This window comes from Hibiscus syriacus, unplaced genomic scaffold (genome assembly GCF_006381635.1).
Source record: "Hibiscus syriacus cultivar Baekdansim isolate YM2019G1 unplaced genomic scaffold, ASM638163v2 tig00110384_pilon, whole genome shotgun sequence".
Classification (NCBI taxonomy): domain Eukaryota; kingdom Viridiplantae; phylum Streptophyta; class Magnoliopsida; order Malvales; family Malvaceae; genus Hibiscus; species Hibiscus syriacus.
The window spans coordinates 7,722,565-7,741,407 of record NW_024062715.1 but is presented as its reverse complement, the minus strand read 5'-3'; the positions used below and the strand labels follow the sequence as shown (position 1 = coordinate 7,741,407).

At 33.8% G+C, this 18,843-nt stretch overlaps 1 pseudogene; it reads right to left on the bottom strand.

Annotated features, from left to right (window-relative positions):
* Positions 1 to 3,769: 3,769 nt before the first annotated feature.
* Positions 3,770 to 5,815, bottom strand: LOC120122017 (annotated as a pseudogene).
* Positions 5,816 to 18,843: the final 13,028 nt, after the last annotated feature.

Genomic DNA, 18,843 nt, shown 5'->3' with positions numbered 1-18,843 from the left:
GCAAAATAAAATAAGGAAAAATAAATAAAATAAACAAAGACATGTTATTTATGAACGAAAACAAAAACAAAATGTCAAAGCATCTTAAAACTCATTCATCCTGCAAATAGAGTATCGGCTTGTCGCGTACAATGGGAGCTTCAGTGTGAACTTTTAAGCATTGGCCATTTACTTTGAAAATTGTCCCATCATCAAGGTTTTTGATGTCCACAGCTCTATGGGGATATACCTGGTGTACTTCGAATGGTTCGGACCACCTTGACTTGAGATTACCTGGGAAGAACTTCAATCTCGAGTTATAAAGGAACACTTGTTGACCAATGTGAAAATGTCGTGGCAAAATGGTTTGATCATGCCACTTCTTAGTTTTTTTCTTTATATATCTTGGCATTTTCATACGCCTACGCCCTGAACTCCTCCATCTCATTGAGCTCCAATAGTATTCTTTCACCAAATAATTGGGCATCAAAATTGAGTCTCTTGATGGCTCAATAAGCTTTATGATCTAACTCAACCGGGAGATGCACGTATTTCTATAAACTGACTTAAATGGGGATATCCCTAACGGTGTCTTGAATACGGTATGCTAGGCCTACAGTGCTTCGTCAAGCTTCAGTGACCAATCCTTCCTTCTGGGATTCGCCACCTTTTCCAAAATCTACTTGATCTCACGATTGGAGACTTCTACTTGCCCATTGGTTTGAGGGTGATATGTCGTGGCAATTTTGTGTCACACCCCATATCTTTGCAATGCCTTGGCAATCAGCTTGTTATCAAAGTAGGTGCCCTCATCATCGATGATAGCTCTTGGTGCGCCAAATATTGTGAAAATATACTTGTGAAAGAACTTAAGTATGGTCTTTGAATCATTTCTTAGCGTCATAATTGCTTCAACCCACTTGGACACATAGTCTACCATTAATAATATATATAAAGCTCCAAAATAATATGGGAAGGGCCCTATGAAGTTTATGGCCCACACGTCAAAAAGCTTTATCTTCAAGATATTTTACAATGGCATTTCATGTTGCCTTAAGATATTTCCTGTGCGTTGGCATCGATCGTAAGCCTTGTAAAATGCATGGGTAACTTTGAAATGAGTAGGCCAATAGAAGCTTGATTGAAGGACCTTTGCAGCAGTTTTTGCACCTCCAAAGTGGCCACCACATGAACCTGTGTGACAATGATATAAAATATCTTTTTCTCCTCTTTAGGGACACATCTTTCTTATTCACTATGTATTTTATAGTTGAGTGATCAATGTGAAAATGAGTTTGGTGCCTAACAAGTATGCCCTAAACTTATCAAATACAAATATCACGACAAGTAATTTTTTCTCAGTGGTGGTATAGTTAAGTTGTACATCATTCAAGGTGTGGCCAGCATAATAGATAGCATGAAAGATTTTTACCTCAGATTTATCCCAACATTTCTCCCACTATGTAGTCACTTACGTCGCACAACAACTCCAATGACAATGTCCAATTGGGGGGGACCAACAATAGGCGTTGAAATAAGGCTCTACTGCAGCTCTGTGAATGTTCCATGGCAGAATTTGTCGAACACAAAAGGTTGTGTTGTTGAAGCAAGGTACACAAGGGCTTGGAAATTTTGGAGAAGTCCTTAATGAGCCTCCTATAAAAACCTGCGAGCCCAAGGAAACTTCTAATACACTTGACAGTAGTTGGTGGGGGTAAATTCTCGATCTTGGATCTATCCACCTCAATACCCTTGTGTGAGATTTTTTTGGCCCAACACAATGCCTTCAGCCACCATAAAGTGACATTTTCCCCAATTTAATACAAGGTCAGCCTTTTTACATCGCTTGAGAACCTTCTTCGGATTGCCAAGCCATTTTTCAAAGTTGTCTCCCAAGACTGAGAAATCGTCCATGAACATTACTAGGAAATCTTCAACCATGTCAGAGAAAATGGCTTGCATTCATCTTTGAAAAGTTGTAGGAATGTTGCATAGACCAAAGGGCATCCTACGAAAAGCATAAGTGACATAAAGACAAGTGAATGTTGTCTTTTCTTGGTCCTCTGGTGCAATAACAATTTTGGTTATACCCCAAATATCCATCTAGAAAGCAATAGTATGCTTTGCCTACCAATCAATCAAGCATCTGATCAATGAAAGGTATAGGGAATTGATCATTTTTGTTAGCCTTGTTAATTTTGTGATAATCCATGCAAATCCTTTATCCGGTGACGGTGCGCGTAGGTAGGAGATCATTATCTTCATTGCTCACCACTGTCATGCCTTTTTTCTTGAGGACGCATTGCATCAGGCTCACCTATGAACTATTGGATATCGAGTAAATAACTTCAGTAACAAGCCACTTGATAATCTATTTCATGACTGACAGGGTTTAGCCTTATTTGTGGCTCTATGGAATTGCCATGATATTCTTCCTATAGAATCTTGTGCATGCAAATGGTCGAACTTATCCCTTTTAAGTCTATCATTATCCATCCTAACGCTTTCTTATGTTGTGACAAAACACTTAGCAAACTTCGTTCCTTGTCAGGATTTAGGCTAGAGGAGATAAACACGGGGAAAGTCTCATTATCACCCAAGTAAGTATACTTAAGATGCGGTGGCAAAGTTTTTAGTTCTAATTTGGGTGTATGATGTAATGAAGGTTTAGGAGGAATAAACTCATTGAAATCAAAGGGTTCAAAACTCGTACCTGGTCTAGCTAAGAATAAGCTAAACTCTTGTACCTCAAATGGGAACTCTTCGTCTTCCTCTTTATTGTTCTCCTCCAAGAGCTTTTCATAATCATCCAGCTAGATGAAATTGTTGTTGCAAAGTTGGTCAGCTTCTTCTTCGATCTTTGAGTCCGTTTCCAAAATGCTCTAGCATTCTTCAGAATCATCCACATACCTAAGAGAATGAAAGAAATTCATGGTCACACTTTGATCGGCTACTCGCATAGTAAGCTCACCCCTTCTCACAATCAATAAGTATTCAAGTTGTGGCTAGGAAAGGTCTCTCCAAAATTATGGGTGCATTAGCATCAACCTCGTAATTAAGTATAAAGAAGTCGACTGGGAACACAAATTTGTCCACCCTCACTATGACATCTTCGATCCTTCCCTCGGGACGAACATGAGATCGATCGGCTACAAAATAACAGAGGCGGGTCTTACATTTCCCATCCCAAGCTTTAAAAATATTGACTTGGACATTAGATTCACACTTGATCCAAGGTCACACAGTGCCTTCCCAACATAGTTGTCTCTTATAGAGATTGGAATGACGAAGATACAGGGATATTTTTGCTTATAAAATATTATAATAATATTTTTAAAAATATAATTAAAAAATAAAAAAATTATAAATAAAATAAAATAAAATAAATACTCAATTTGATGCCTGAAGTTTTTTGTCCAATGGAATATTTAAATTTAACACTATTATTCAAAATAAGACTTGAATTTAATTTATTGGTTTAATTTGGTATTTATGTTTTTTGTTCAATTAAATATATGTACTTAACTTCTTAATTTCAATTGCTACCTGATTAAGAAAACTTCAATTAATTATTTCATTTGAAGAAAAATATGTATTTAATAAAAAATTAAAATTATCTGAGTTCATCTAAACATGTTAAACCAGAACCAATTTAAATTGAAATAATCTAATTCGAACTAAGATATTAAATTTAAAATATAATTTAAATACTTATTTTTTTTATTAAACCAAAATAAAAATTGACTACAAAACAACAGCTACCCCCTTATTATATAGCCCGGGAGTTTCAGTTTATTAAATGATTGCATTCATCATTGTTCATAAAAACTCTTCAACAAATCATCAGTCCCATACATAATTACGATTAAGATCCATGAGAAGATCACGTTGAGTAGGCATGCTTCGATAACCTTGGCCTTGGATACACCATCAATGGCTCCATACGACGTAAACTCAACCCAGGACCTTCCTCCATGTTTAGCTTCTCAGGCAATAATCCATCGGCCAGTTCCCAATCGAAAGCATGTACTAATGCCGCCGTCATCAGTTGAACCATGCGCAATCCCAAACTCATTCCGGCACATATTCTGCGTCCGGCACCAAACGGTATGATTTCAAAATCATTGCCCTTAACGTCAGCATTCGGCTTTTCGCCGCCGGGTAAGAATCTCTCGGGTCGAAACTCAAGCGGGTCGCTCCACTCGTTAGGGTCACGACCAATGGCCCATACGTTGACCAAAAGGGTGGCACCCTTTGGGATGTGATAGCCGTTGATCTCACAGCTGTCGGCCGCTATTCGAGGGAGAGACATCGGTGCAGCTGGGTGGAGGCGGAAGGTTTCTTTCATGACGGCTTGGAGATAGGTTAGATTAGGCAAGTCCAGTTCGGATACGAGACGGTCTAGACCCACGACTGAGTCGAGCTCTTGATGAACTCGCGCCATGATCATGGGATGCCGAATCAGCTCGGCCATTGTCCACTCAACAGTGCTTGGAGTTGTTTCGGTTCCAGCTATGAACATGTTCTGCAATCATCATGTCGAAACAAGTTAATAATATTAATATAACTGTGTTCAATTAATTTTATCATATAATATTTATAATTTCGAGTACAATTTTTCTTTGGATTTAATTTTAAAGTAAACTTAATAGCATTTCTTGTCATTATAAGTTTATAACTATTCACGAAAACGAAAAATAATGACAGTGATTTGAACCTACTACCGATAAATTGAATAGCTAACTAAATAATTTTTTTTTTTGCACAACGAAAAGACTAACATCTTTATTAATAATAGCAAATTATTGAAAACAAAAGAGAGAGGGAAAGATAGTTTTAGAAAGAGTACCAAAAGCAATGCTTTAATTTCAATATCGGTGAGTTTTCCACCTTCAACATCATCAGCATCCTCAGATCAATTTACTTAACAAATCTGTGTGCTTCACTTTCCCTTCATCTCCTCCGATCTTGATTTTATGTTCATCGAGAATGTCACTCAAGAACATGTCGAATTTCTTATGGAGTTTCTTCATTTTACCTTGCACCCCTTGCAAATCCAACGATTCCAGTGCCGGAATAAAGTCGCCGATGTTGAAAACGCCGGACAACTCCAACAGCTCCACCACCATCGACTTGAATTCATCCGCCTGCGGATTAACACTGCCGCTTCCGTCTCCGAACAACCTTTGCCCCATCATCATTCGCCCAAGGGCATTCACATTGCACAAGTGCAAAAGTTGGCCCAAGTTCACCTTAGTTTTTGCACTTGCCAAAGCTCCTACAAGCACCCTTACCTCCTCCTGTTATATTCCAACAGAAATATAGTCAGTTAAATGTATGGAACTTATGATATACCAACTGAAATATATATATAAAGTGATCCAGTAAACCTGGCGAACTGGTCTAAAATCGTCCAAAGCCTTGGCGGAGAAGAGATGAACGGAGCTGATTTTACGTAGCAGTCTCCACCTCGGCCCATACGGCGCAAACACAATGTCGTGATAGTTATATGCCACATACTTGCCGCCGGCATTCGGCGGCCGACTGGAGAAGTTAGAGTCATGGACTTTCAAGAATTGAGCCGCCACGGATGCGGACGCCGCCACCACAACATCCACGAACCCCAACCTTAAGTGCATGAGAGGACCGTGACTTTGGCCATGGCGGCTAAACCTTGGTGAGCATAGGACCCATATGCGGCAAGTTGCCAATGATCGGCCATGGTTTTGGACCGGGAGGGAGCGGCACACGGTTGGGTTTCCTCAAGGTAATAAAAACAAAATAGAGACAAACGGCGGAGAGCAGGGAGTATAGAACAAAGGAATCCATGGGTGTTTGTTGAAACCGAGTAAGGAGTGATGAGTATTTATATTGTTTATAAAGTTGCTTATTATATAATCCATATAAAGCTACTTATTAGACTTAGATTACGTTCCAAAAAGAAAAACGAAACGGATATAAATTTGTATATCCTCTTACGATTTATCGATTTACATTTTAACCCAAATTTTACAATATTTTAAGATTTTGACAAATATCAATTTTAATCATTTTAGATTTCACGTTTCTTTCAACTTTTGGTAGGTCAGTAGGTTGAATATTGAATCTTTGGATACTTCCATTTTATTTTATTTTATTTTATTGGAACAATGTACTTTTTGGTCCCCAACTTATCAATTTAGTTTTTTTAGTCGTTAAATTATTATTGTGTTACTTTTGGTCTTTAAATTTTTTATTTTTCATCAAATTGACCTAAATGTAACGGAACAGTACTTACACATTTAAACCAAGATAATTGTCATTTTCTGTCATGTTATCAACAAATTTATTTTTCAAAAAATAATTAATTTATTTTTACTAAAATGTCGATATCATCTTTTCCTTTTATAATTTTTAATTCTTCAAAATTTTTATGATGTGATAGAAAATGAAAAAAAAACATAATGCCAATATTTTAGTGATGACAAAACAATATTCTTATGTCATATTTGAGTTAATTTGGTAAAAGAAATAGAAGTTTAAGGTTTAAAAACAAAAAAACAAAAAAATTTAGGGCTAAAACAACACAACTTGTAAAGTTAAGAGGCCAAAAGGTCATTCGTCCTATTTTGTTTCTAGATTTTTTGTTGTTGAATATTTCAATTTTTTTAGATGGCGATGTAGTAGTTGTAGTAGGTACAAGACGACCTTATCACCCAGAAGAAAAAGTATAACGCAACCCTCATTATATCGAATACATATACAGTATACCTAACTAGAATCTTCACAAGATTATGCTACAAATTTATTACCCACCTAAACGTAATTAATTTAAACCACCAAACTATTATCAGAAAACAATGAACTACCAAACTAATTAAAGTTATATAGGTCAAATTCTATATTTAGTTATTGTAGTGTGCTTAAGTTATGCATTTGTTCTTGTATTTGATCAATTTTAGTCTTTGTAACTTTTGAATTTAGAAATTTCAGTCATGGTGTCAGCGGTAAAAGTATAATATGATTCAATCATAATGACTTAAGATAACAAAATTAGATAATATGAAATTAATCTACAACTTATGAATGATGCATGGACTAATAGTAGAATTTGACTTAAGAGATTTAATGACTACATTTGGGTCAAAATTGAAGTTTCAAAAATTTTAAAAATTTTAAAAATATAGGGACAGAACATTACCAAATTAGATTCTAATGACTAATTCATAACTTACACATGATACAGAACTCATACAATAATTTGAACATTTAAATATCATGCAATCTGACACAAACATTTTCTTTTCTTATAAATTGACGCAACAGTGGAAATATTTGCCTATAATAGAACATGCTAACTTGCTAAGATGATATGATCGTTCTCATAATAGACCTTTATAATACTTAATTCAAATTGATTAATCCAATAATCAAACATTGATGATTACACTAAAATATATGTGTCGACTCCAAGTTTTATACAGATTGAAAAACTAATCTCAAGCCCAAAGTCATGTAGTGCGAGATTACTTTATAACATTCTGAAACTTGGTCTACAATTTTTCTAACGTTTGATGATTGGAAAATAAATGTTTGGGGATTTATTTGATTGTTTTAAGATTTTGAATACTTTTCTAATGAAAATAATTCAATTATACTCAAATATGATTTGAATAGATTTTTAATTAAGGAATAAATTATAAATATTGAAAGTTCATGGACTGAAGTGTGAACATTGAAAGTTTTGGTGCCTAAGTTAAACAAAGTAAGAAATGGAAGGATCGATTATGTGATTAGTCCATTAACCTTGGCTGGTGGATTTTGATAAATAAGCCTATTCGGTGTCAATTCCTTACATTTTAATCCTAAATACTTTAAATTTTAGTACTGGAAAATTAGGTAATTTGTAAAGAAATTTGAAGAAACCTTTTGTGAGAGTTCCCAATCCCCGCAGTTGGTTAAAAGAGAAAAAAAATGAAACATTTTATAATCTTCTTCATTAAACCCTAAATGTCATTATTGAGAGCTTTATAAATAATATGAGAAAGAAACCCTAAATAAACCTTAGTGCGCTAAACCCTAAATTAAAGGTATATGTATGAATTAATGTTCAAGTGCATGATCATACTTTTCTTTGACCAATGATGATTGTGGTATGATGAAACTAAAAGAAATTGTAGAATAGCTTGAGAAAACATTTGTTTGATCTCGAGATCCTAATCGAGCTCAGTCTGGTACTTCCACTAGATCTCGAGGTCCATCTACTTCAGTGATTCATTAAAAGTTCAATTCTCTAACTCAAATGTATGATGTTCGTACCCGTAAAGAGCATGATGTTCATGATGTATTTGCAAGTACTTTTGAATTATTTAATATATCTGTATTTGCATTATTGGATCTTGGATCTACTTATCCTTTCATTTGTACTCACTTGATAAAAGATTATAACTTAGCTTTGGAACCAACCAAAATGAGATTGCAGTTACCAATCCCTTGAGGGATAGTGTGTTGGCTAATTGGGTGTGTAAAAGGTGTACTCACTTAATATGTTCCCCTGAAGCAATGATTTATTTGACTAGTTGAAAGGTGCATTTTTATTCTCAAAGATGGATCTTCACTCCGATTATTATCAAATGAAAGTTGTCCAAGAGTCTAATATTCTAAAAATTTCATTCAAAACTTGTTATAAGCATTATGAGTTCCTAGTCATGTCTTTTGGACTTATTAATTTCTCAACTACTTTCGTGGACTTAATGAATCGAGTGTTCTAGCCATATATTAATCATTTCATGGTAGTATTTATCAATGATATTCTCATATACTTCAAGAATAGGAATGATCATGATAAACATATCTAAATAGTCCTTCAAACTCTTCGAGAAAAGTAGTTGTATGAAAAGCATACTAGGTGTGAATTCTATAGCTTTTTAAGGTTTCATTTTTGGGTCACACTATATCTTCTAATGTAATCTAGGTTGATCCAAAAAGATTCAAGTGATTCCATAGTGAAACATTCGACAAATGTTAATGAAGTTTAAAGCAGTCTTGATTTGTTCATTAAACGATTCTTCATAATAGTTTGTCTGTTAAATCAACTCCATAAAGATATGCCATTCAATTTGTCCAAAAAGCAACAGTAAAGCTTCGACCAATTAAAGCATATCCTGACTAATGTTAAGGGTATTCAAACGGTTAATTCGATTTTTTTCCTTTAACCGTTAATTAAACTGAACTTTTTTTAATATTAACCGAGCCAAACAAAGTTTGGTTATTTCGGTCGGTTAATCGAATTAATCAAATTATTTTATAATTTTTTATAATTAGATTAATTAAAATGTAATATATATATATATATATATATATATTTATTTAGTTTAAAATTAATTAAGTATTGATAATTTATTGAGTGTAGTGTGATTAAAAAAATAATCGTTTATTAATTTTTAATGGGTTTGAGCTTAAAATATGTTTATAATATATATAATATTTAAAAATTTTAGTTAATTCGATTGATTAATCGATTTTGAATCAAATTAACCATTAACTGAATATTCAAAAAAGTATTAATCGTTCTCCGACTGAACTAATTCAGTTCGGTCAGCTAATTCGATTAAACAGAATAGTGAACATGTTGAGGGATGAATAGTTGTGTGTTAGTTGGGTAGTTATAAATCAGTTAATTTGTTGTAAATGGTTATTTTATCAGTTGAGTTTAGATAGCTTTGTATATATATATAATTTACTTTTGTATGAATAAGATATGCAGAAGTATTTTTTTCATATGACTGGTTATCATTTTCAAGTTTTAACGTGGTATCAGAGCTAGATTTTAGTCTATTTCTCTTGGGGTTCTTCTGTTTTGGCCCATTTTATTTCTGTTTCGTTTTTCCTTTTTTCACAATTCTAATTGCTTTGTTTTTTCCTCAATTCTTTCTAGTTCTTACCATAATTAATTCTCTATCTTCAATAGTTTTTTATCATGCATGCGGATGAAATGGTTGATTTCACTCATGTTTTGTTTCTCCATCTGTCGAATATGCCTGGTGTCGTAACCGGTTTTCGCCCGGGCACGAATGTTTCTTTGGCGGAAAAAGTAATGTGAATAAGTAAATGATGTTTTAGAGTCGTAATCGGCCTTTTAGGTTAGGTAGGTCGAATACCTAAAAATCATCTTTTAAAAGAGTTTTTAAAAAAACATCAGTTAAAAGATAAACTAGTCTGCGTTTAATCAAAAATTCGTTCTTTTTAATAATAAAAAGGGATTCGTGGTCGGTTACGTTTTGAGAAGGATTAGCACCCCCCCCACAACACCCAAAATTGGTCTCTGTCGATTATAAATTGCCTCTAATAATAGAATTTAAGAATTTGAATATAAATTTAATTTATGATCCTTTTATTCCAGATTAAATTGTATAATTTTAAAGAAAAATATATTTAAAATAATGTTTTTTATGATTTTATAAATAGAGTATTTATTTATTTAAAAATATTAGAAAATGACATCTAGTTGTTTAAGAAGTCCCTTTCTTTAATATTAAAAAATAAATAAATATAAAAAATATGATAATTTTTCCTTAAAAATAATTTAAATAAAACTAAAATAAATATATATAATTTTTATAATCAAAATATTTATTTATTTAAAATACCAGAATAGAACATTTAGTTATTTTAAGATTGTCCTTTCTTAATATTTAAAAATAAATAAATATTATTAATTTATAAAATTAATTAAATAATATATATTAATATGACTAAAATAAAATAATAATTAAAATTTAAAAGATAATAATAAAAATTATATTAGAATGCAACTAAACAATGACTAAAATAAATAAAATTAAAACAACATGATTAAAATGTAAAATATCTAAATTAATGAACATTATTCGAATCATTATAAAAATATAAATATTAACAGTGTAATTTAGCCATAAATATTAATACATGATTAAAATAAAATTAACAAAATTATAGGGGACTAAAATGAGTATTTTCCCTAAATATTATATAAATAAGGTTAATGACTAAATTATAAATTGAATAAAATTAGAAGACCGAATTGAAATGATCATAAATTGATTTTAGTGACCAACTCGTAAAGTTACAGACTTGAAGGGACTGCGAAAAGGGTTTTTCCACTTTGAAAAATTACACAGACATCCCTCCCCAAAACGACGTAGTTTTGGAGATGGTATAAATAGGCCTAAATTATCATTTCTCTCCATTTGTTTCTCTCCAGAGCTCCCTCGCCGTAGGGATGTCGACAATCGGCCGGCCACCGTCTACGGTGGCCAAAATTTTACAAAATTACCCAAATCGAAGCTCTCACTGTCCTAAAGCCAAATTCAGCCTCCGTTTCTCCTAAAAATACCCCAAACTCTCTAAATCTAAAGAAATACCTTTGAATGGGTGGCGGTTTCCAGTGACTCGTAAAGGCTCCGACAACCGTGGTAAGTCTTTCGTTATTTTCTCTCTATTTTCTCAATTTTTGTTGTTGTCCCTCTCTTTGCTTCGGTCGATGGGGGCTTTTTATAGGCCCCTTCGTTACACCATTTAGACCAGTTAAAGGAGGCTAACCCGGTGAGTCACCAACCAAAGGTAGTAAGGGAAGATACTGGAGCGGGGACGTGGAGGGGCAGCTACCGTTCTTCTGGAATCTGCCGGAAATGCACGTGGAGGGGTTGCTATTGTTGGTTGCTGGAAGCTACTGGAAATGTACGTGGAGGGGTTGCTATTGTTGGTTGCTGGAAGCTACTGGAAATGTACGTGGAGGGGTTGCTGTCGTTGGTTGCTAAATAAGGGAGGTAAAAATGGTGATTACAACTGCCCCTCTTTGCTCGTTGCTGTGGAACAGGAATGGAGCAAAGACAAAAAGCATCATTTTTAGCTTGAATTATCCAAAATTTTGAGCTATAAGTTCTTCTTATTATGAACTCTTCTACTGGGAATGACGATCCACCTCCTTCTATGATGGATTTGACAAAAGGTTGAACAATGTTGATGTTGATATATTTCTCTCTGTGATGAGTCGAACAAAAGATTGAATAAGTTCTTCAGATTATGAACTTCTTCTTCCTCTTCAGATGAGTTCTTCTTATTACGAACTTCTTCTGGAAATGTTGATGATGCTCTATTTCCTTTTCTAATGTTGATGATGTTCTATCTCATTATGCGATAGAGTCGAGCAAAAGGTTGAATAAGTTCTTCAGATTATGAACTTCTTCATCCTCTTAAGTTGAGTTCTTCTTATTACGAACTTCTTCTAGAAATGTTGATGATGCTCTATCTCTTTTTCTAATGTTGATGATATTCTATCTCCTTTTACGATAGAGTCGAGCAAAAGGTTGAATAAGTTCTTTAGATTATGAACTTCTTCTTATTCTTCAAATGAGTTCTTCTTATTACGAACTCCTTCCGGAAATGTTGATGCAATCTTCATGTGACTTCAAAGTGGCAAACTCGGTCTTCTTTCACTTAATCATTCCTTTACAGGGTTTTTTTCATATATCAGTGTAGCAACTTATGCTATTAAGATTGCATTTCTGAAGAACCATTTGATCAACCTGCATATTTGTGTCTTCTTTATTTGTATTAAAGTCTCAGAAGAAATGTTTCATTTATGGAAGTTTTGTCGTAATCAGAATTATGACCTTGATGCCCCATTTTTGTCTTTAATAACATCGGTTTTCTTCATCTGTACTTGTGTAGAAATCCAATAAATCTTTCATCTTTGAAAAGAGAATCTATCATCTTCGAAGAAAACATCCTCTTTGAAGAAAACATCCTTTTTGAAGAGAATCTATGTAGATATGCCCAACTTAGTAGGGATTAATTATGAGAGCATTGTCTATTCTAATTTGACTCTTGAAACACATCACAAGAAGGATTTATCCTAATTCCTTTCATGTCTCCACATCTAATTGGATCTCGAACAAATCCATTCATACCATATCATGTCGAGATGCTTAACAACAACCTGTCGTTCAACCTTAGTTGGCTCCACTAGTTTCTTGTTGTTAAAAGTTTTGTTTCCCTACTGTGAAAAGAAATCTTCATCATATCTCACTTCTAATCTTGGGGTTTAAGAAGAATACTTTATCTTGAATCAATAAATGGAAACTATATGATCACAACATTGGTTCAGCGTCAGAATAACTGGTTCGTAAAACATTTGACAACACATTCATCATCTCATGTGGTTTCTGCTCAGATTCTCGTAAAACATTTGACAACACATTCATTCTTTCCTGTGGCTTATTCCCAGATGTTCATAAAGCATTTGACAACACATTCATCCTTTCCTGTGGCTTCTGGTCAGATTTCTCAATCATTGAAGATCTTTGCATAGTGTTCAAAGCTTTTGTATGATGTCACAAAACTACTTGAGAACAAAAATCAGTGGTAATAGAAGTGAGATGTTAGTGTGTTTCATGACCAAAATATTGGTCAAATTCACAAAATATGCTAGTGTTGAATTGAATAAGAGATACCAACTGATTTGATATCATCTCGGGCAAGGGCAAGTGTGATACTGATCACGTTTCTTCCATAATGAGTGTTGTAGGAAGTAGAAACACATCCGCTATAGGAGCCATGTACATAAAGAGGTCCATGGAATTCTTGCTGCTGTAGATGAAACACACATGATAAAACCAAATAAATGAAACAGTTCACCCTGACTGGCAATGATAACCCAAGTAACAATGGGAATAAGGGTAATATAAATAAGCCGAGTCTCTCTTCAATTGTCATCAAGTAGGCAAAAATTGTTGTGAAAAACGAATTCGTAGCCTCAACAGCATAATTGAAATTAACCGCTAGGAACTTCAAAGAAATATTTCTAATCATCACTGACACACAAAATACCAAATTAAAAGCTGAGATCTTGAGGAACTGAACCCTGGATCAACCGTGATGTATCTTAACAAAGAACACGCTGTCATGTGACACATGGTTAAGAAGATTGGGAATTTGAAACCATACTTGCTGAGTAGATATTTGTTCAATAACAGGACCCTAATGTAACTGCCTGATGAACGAAGCAATTATGTATAGTCAGCTCTATTGTCATTGTTTCACTATTTTCATTCTTCGTACCTTTCTGTTTCATTGGAAATATTTTCTCAAATCAATTATCTTTCCATAAGATGATATGGGCATTCAGCATGCCCCAACATTTGCTAATGTAGACGTTCAAAATGCGCCAACATTCCTGATTCTGATTGAAATGGGCTTTTAGCATGCCCCAGAATTTGCTGATACAAACGTTCAAAATGCGTCAATGTTTGAAAATGTTTTCATCCTTTCTATATCAAAGAATGAAATAATTTTGTAAAATATTGCCTATTACAGGTTCACAATAGAATCAAATCATAAACATGAGTTTAATGAATATCAAATAAATCAACTACACTTTTAAATCAAAAAATCATAGTCCTATGGCAAGTGTCAAAATTATTGACTGATTTAAGGTGTAGGTTGATTCTGGTAAAGTAAGGTCTCTTCAGGTTGGTCCAGGATATATGTATCATTGAACTTTCACTAACTTGAAGAAATGGTTGTTATGTTCATCTCATAGAGATACTTCTTGATTCTAGACTCTCAAGAACGTCTTTAGGATGTGTGGTGCTTCATCAAGAACTTAAGATACCATTCGATATTCGAGCAGCCTTTTCAGGTTTTCAACTCGAATCCTCCTTTGGTTTCAAGACATTATTTAGAAATTTACATCTTGAACCCCCTTTTATCATTTTTCATATCATGCATTAAAGATTTTAAAAAACCAATATTTGTAAATAAAAATTAATCCTGAGAAGCGGAATGAAATCTGAAGATAGTCTCTTTCACATAGAAATCCATGTATGATTAGAATGGACTTTTTAGGTACGTAACGTAGGCCAGGGCTCATGGTTACGGAAAAAAGAGATAAAAAGGCCCAAACAAGTGTTTAAGGGTAATTGAACCAATGATCAATTCATTCTGGTACCTTCAATCTTGCCTTGCTTGACTTGGATATGCTTTGCTAGGGATTTTTCCATAAGATTCATCCATCTCCAGCATTTTTACGCTTCTTGTTGAATATGAATCTTTGAACTAATTGCACTTGATCAACCTTGTAACTTGAGGCTCAATGAGTCACTCATTTTGATTCAATTTTTTCCTTTTTTCCCTCTTTTTCCTTTTTTTTTATGAATGAGTATAGGACTTCAATTGCTTTGAGCACCTCATTTTCCTCTTGCATTTTTTAAATTCTTTCATTATTCTTGAATAGATTGATCTTCAAACATTTTGTATTTGATCTACCTTGTGGTATCTTGATATTTCTCACTTTATTTCACCATGACTTACTTCTGTAGCGAAATCTGGATTGATGATCTTCACTTATGCGAGAAGATGTCCTTCATCTTTGCCCCCAGTGTGGAGGGTGATCCTTGGTTAGGGTTGAATCAGAAGAAAAATATTATATGCTCAAAAGGGGACAACAAGGGATATATTTATTTTTGAAAAGATAAATGAAACAAAGCCGTTCATCATCTCATACACAGAACTTTTTGTGAAAAGAGGTATCCCAGGGAGATGAATATTCAAGATTAACTTTATTTACATGAAAACAATGTAATTAATGCATGATATATTTATCTAAATCAATTTTTTTTCTTCTTCTTTGAGTATGCCCCAATCACTCGAAATTATCTTCGATAAGTTGATCCATGATGCCTCATCTCGTCTCTTCTTGCAGGAAGATTCACGGATAATTGAAAGTTTAGTTCTTTTGAGGTCTTTTGGTTTATGATGGTTTTTGTGTTTAGAAGGACAAATGTGTGACTTTTGAAGTCGTGTATATGGTGGAATGTTATAAACCAATCAACTCTACCGAAGAAGGTAAACATCTGGATTTGGTGTCTCAAAAACGGGTAGAGACATTACTTCAGAGTCTCTGATAAATGTAGTGTTCGGATTTGGTTTTTGTAAGGATCAAGTAATTGGCGTTGGATATGATATGGAAGATATAATTTTACCACTTTCCAAAGATCTATAATTCTTGAAAAATAATATTTAATCTACTTGATACTCAAAAAGTTTCAAGATTAAAATTTAATTCCTTTCTCATAACCATAAAAGCAACAAAAATTTATTTATCACAAAAAGACAGAGAAAGGAACAAAAACATGTTCAAACAAGATGTTGAAAGTAGAAAGTACTACAGTGGTAGATAACAACTTCCACTTGTTTATTTAGCTTGCTCTATCATTCCTCGAATGTTGGGTTTATAGTTGGACCATAGTCTTTGTCCTCACTTGTCCCCCATCTTTTGATCATTTCTCTTATCTGGGCTCGTTTGGATGATTCCTCAGACGCACCAATCTCTACTTCTTTCTTAGTAGCTTTTTGGTCAGATCTCATCTCCTCGTTTATCAGTTGGAAATTTGTCTCAAAACAATTCTCATTGGTGACAATAGATTTGTCCTGATTCTGAACAAATATTATAGCTATGATGGGCATAGTATTTGTCATGTTCTCTAAACTGCCCAAAGCCCCACCTGTCCTCAGGAAGTCTGATATGGGTGTTTGAGATGTTTTCATGGTTGCATCTTTCTAGTTTATTTTTAGACCTATGGTCCAATCTCGGATTACATCCATGGGAACCTTTTTGCTTCGATTTGTTTCCCATTTTATTGCATCTTGATATTCTTCACAGGATTTGATCACATTACTCTCTATTGAGGCAATGATTTCTGAGCATTGAAATTTAACCTCTTCTTCTACCTTGCACTTTTGAATTGCTTACTCTAAAGAATCTTGGAAATTTCCCTCAAGGTTACTAGGAACCTTAGCTAAACAATTTGGAGTTCCAGTCTCCTTTATCCAATGAACCTCCTTATAGGTCCACTTTTCATTTGGAGGCCATTGTGGCTTGACATATCGTGGAGTAATTAATTCTGATGAGAGCATTTTTAATGTAAATTTTCACTCGAAAAGTGAAAGGGAGGAAATGAAAAAACCCTGTACATTCTTTTTCTTCTTGATCAGTCTTTGACCATTTTTTATGCCCCTTTTCTTTGGGTAAAGGTTATCTCTCACAAGTGAACTTTTTTCTTTCATTGATTCTTCATTCACCATTAATTCACCAATGCATCTTGGGACCAAATCTTGAAGCTGTCTTGAATTACCATGCTCTCTAATAGTTTCGTGATCATCAGACATATCACTTCATACTCATCATTATCATTCAGAACCTCATTCATAGCCTTCACAGCGGGATCCTCTAAGGGTTTCTATCCATGGATCATAACATTCACCAAGTCCATTAACGTGGTCATTTTTTCTTTTGAATCAGCCTGTAACATTTTTGCATGATCAGTCATTTCTTGTTGAGTCTTGATAAGTTCCTCTTGCAGTTTCTCGATTCTACCAACCCTTGCTAAAATATCATTCATGCTCTTCATTCTTTAGGAAGACCAAGTTAGCTCCAATTTGATTTCTGAAATTATGTCATGGATTCTTCCATAAATTATTCTCATATTTTCATGATTAAATGTATTAAAATATTTGAAACAAAATATAATTATGCAAAGATGCAAATGAAAATGTAAATACAAACGTAAAAGTGCAATGATGCAAATACAAATACAAAGATGTAGAAATGCAAAAATAATAAACAAATTGTGCAATGCAAAAACAAACATAAAAGTACGAATGCAAAATGAAAATGCAAAGATGTGAAATGCAAATGCAAATGCATATATGAAAAGGTGTTACTCAAGAGTGATTATCTTAAAACAGATTTCATTGAACACAAAAGTTTCGGTACATCAAACAAAACTTTTACATGTAGGGGATAACTTTCCCTCCTAACTTCTCTAAAGCCAAGTTAGTTTCCATTCATGTTCAAAAGTTGAGTTATCAGTCTGCTTCAATTCCTTGTAAAATTAGTTAAGTCTATCAGCTTATGGGCCATATTGCTTGTCTGGACTGCAACTTCTTCCATGACATTCTCTTTTTCCTTCATCTTCTGTGTCAATTCTCGGAGTTGTGGAAAATGTTGCTCATTATCCCTTGTAAGAGAACCTTTGTGTCCAAGAAGTTCTTGGACAAGATTTTCATATATGTTACAGTTCTTTTTCAGTTTGGTGACCCCTGTTATCCACTCTTCTAGGGTGTTTCCTATGCCAGCATTTTGAAAGGCTTGACTGATCTTTTGGAAATCTTCATGCATGGTTTCCATTTTTGTGCTCAATTTCTTGTTTTGATCCTTCAAATAACATGCTTGAGCTTAATAAAAACCACCTTTATTCTGAATGCCCAGACTGATACTCTTACCGTAGAATGCTTTTGGTATCAATCTAACAGGATCTTTGTGGAATACTTTTGGTATTAATATAATATGATCTTTGTGTGCATAACTCTCTTCTATCCTTAGAGTTCCCTTAGGATGTCATTCCTTGGCTACGTCATATTTTGCTTGATCATAAAACTTTTTGTCCATTTATGAAAACTTTTCAATTTGATGAACACTCTCTCGAATCAACACCTTTTGATTATGCCATGACCATGTAATGCAAGCAAAAGAAATCAATATAAACAAGTTAGAGCAAAATAAAATGTAAGAAAAATGAGAAAGGAAAAAAATAAAATGGTTAGTACCAATTAATGGAAAGAAAAGATTCTATCTATCATGGTATATAATATATCATAACCTCATGCTTTCTAGTTCCATGATTTGTTTGGAAAAATTAACCTAACCGCATGATTACTAGTTCGCATGCATTTATTTAGAAGAAGAAAACTAAAATCAAATAAATTAAAAAAAACCAAAAGTTAGAACTTATTTCTCCTTTGTGTATACATATTTTAGACAAAATTTCGGCATGGTTTCAGATC